Raw genomic sequence first — 2,655 nt, 5'->3', positions numbered from 1 at the left:
AATTAATAGTTTCAGAGTCCGATTGTTGATCCGATAGTTCCATTCAAACGCGTTATGACTTGACAAAATGTGAACCTTAAATACTTCTACAAAGTAAATGAAATAGTTTTTATTGAAAAATGTTGGGTACATTCTAGATGTTGTTGTCGATCGCATTGAGAAGTCAATACCATGTGATGACAAAGAGTCTCCCATTGGGGTTACCCTATAGAGCTTCGTGTCTTCCAAGAAGAAACACTCTATTGAAAGGGAGGGGTCTGATGTGGAGACGACTGAGCAGTTTTGTCAAGAGGTTGGTGAGAAAGATGTGGATGTTGTCTTCGATGGAACTAAGAAGTTGATACAACAAACAATTGACACGGATGTCCAAGAGTCTTTGATTGATTTGATCATGCAGAGCTTCGTGTCTTCCAACAAGAAGTGCACAATTGAGTGCATCATAGTGATAAGCTCAGTACTCCACCCTTAAACTTACAACTTTTCAAATTTCTTTATGTACTTACTATTGTCTTCTTTGTCCATGCACAGTCAGAAAAGAAGAGACAGCACTTAGAAATGGAACATGCAAATATATTCATATTGGAAGGATATCTCAAAGAAAGGGAGGATCTCGATGTGGAGATGGCTGTGAATCCGTCATGTGACCACAAAAAAGGAAAATTAAAATCACAGAGACCCGTGTACGCAAAAAGATTTCCGCATGAGCATGAAATTCTTGTCTAAACCTCTATACACAAAACTCCTTTTAGTTGTGCAGTGAAAATGCCCAATAGCACAGTGTACATTAGCGTGCGAGCATGATCTATGTGTTGTAGTATCAATGCATAGTTTCAGCACTAATAATAACCATTTAATTGCTATTCAAAACCACCTAGTCAAGGGTAGAAACCATATGTCACATATGTAGAAACCACTTTTTCATAGAACTACCAATCATCTACTCAATGCAACAAACCACATAGCTGCAGCTAGAAACCTATCAACAATCACTACAAACGTCCCAATAACTAAAAACAAAGAAAAAATTCAAGCACTTCCAACAAACACTCATACAAGACTGTCAAGGATTATTAAGAAACACCTACACAGTGCTAGAAACTCAGTAGTCCAATCACAAAAGCACACATTGTCAGAAACCATTTTCAAACTGCTTGAAACCTGACAAGAAAAGCTAGAAACCTAGAATCTACCTCTAGAAACCTCCAAAGCACTATTGATAACCATTTAGATGCTACTTGAAACCACCTAATAGAATCTAGAAACCATGTGTAACACTGCTAGAAACCACCTTGTCATAAATTATCAATCATCTAATCAATGCAAGAAACCACATAGTTGCAGCTAGAAACCTATCAAGAAGCAATACAAACCTCCCAATAACTACTAGAAAGTGCCTACTTAGTGCTAGAAACCAGAAGCAAGTCAAGCACTACCAACAAACACTCCTACAATCCTATCAAGTATTACTGAGAAACACCTACTCAGTGCTAGAAACCTGGTAGTCCAATCATAAAAGCATAATAATGCGAGAAACCTCCCGCAAACTGCTAGAAACCTAACAACAAAAGCTAGAAACCTCTCAAAAACTAATAATAAACTTCCCAGTAGTGCTCAAAAATTAGAATTTATCGCTAGAAACCTCATAAGCACTATTGATAACAATCTAATAGCTAGAAACCACCTTGTCATAGAACTACCAATCATATACTCGGTACAAAAGACCACATAGTCGTAGCTAGAAACCTATCAACAAGCAGTACAAAGCTCACAATAACTACCAGAAAGCCCCTACTCAGTGCTAGAAACCAAAAGCAAATCAAGCACTACTAGCAAACACTCGTACAAACTTGTCAAGGATTATTGAGAAACACCTACTCAGTGCTAGAAACTCGTTAGTCCAATCACCAAAGCACAATAGTGCTAGAAACCCTCCGCAAACTACTAGAAACCTGGAGAACTGCTAATAACCTTCAAAGCAGGGCTCGAAAAGTAGAATCTATCGCTAGAAACCTTCTAAGCACTATTGATAACCAGTTAATTGCTAGTTGAAATCACCTAGTCAAAGCTATAAACCATACATAACATTGTTAGAAACCACCTTGTCATAAACTACCAATCATCTACTCAATGCATAAAACCATATAGTTGCAGTTAGAAACCTATCCACAAATAGTAAAAACCTCCCAATAACTACTAGAAACCACTTACTTAGTGCTAGAAACCAAAAGCAAGTCAAGAACTACCAACAAACACTCATACAAACCTGTAAAGGATTACGTAGAAACACCTGTACTCAGTGCAAGAAACCCGGTAGTCCAATCACAAAAGCACAACAATGCTAGAAACCTCCCGCAAACTGCTAGAAACCTGACAAGAAAATCTAGAAACCTCTGAAGAATTGATAATAGCCTTCCAAGCAGTGTTGGAAAACTAGAATTGACCCCTAGAACCCCCCTAAGGACTATTAATAATAATTGCTACTTGAAATCACCTAGTAAAAGCTACAAACCTTATATCAGATTGCTAGAAACCACCTTCTCATAGAACTACCAATCATCTACTCAGTGCAACAAACCACATACTAGAGACCTATGAAGAAGCAGTACAAACCTCCAAATAACGACTAGAAAGCCCCTACTTAGTGCTAGAAACTAG

Source organism: Adiantum capillus-veneris, chromosome 27 (assembly GCF_014529385.1).
Source record: "Adiantum capillus-veneris isolate H3 chromosome 27, ASM1452938v2, whole genome shotgun sequence".
Classification (NCBI taxonomy): Eukaryota; Viridiplantae; Streptophyta; class Polypodiopsida; order Polypodiales; family Pteridaceae; genus Adiantum; species Adiantum capillus-veneris.
Note: the sequence above shows the minus strand (reverse complement) of the source record.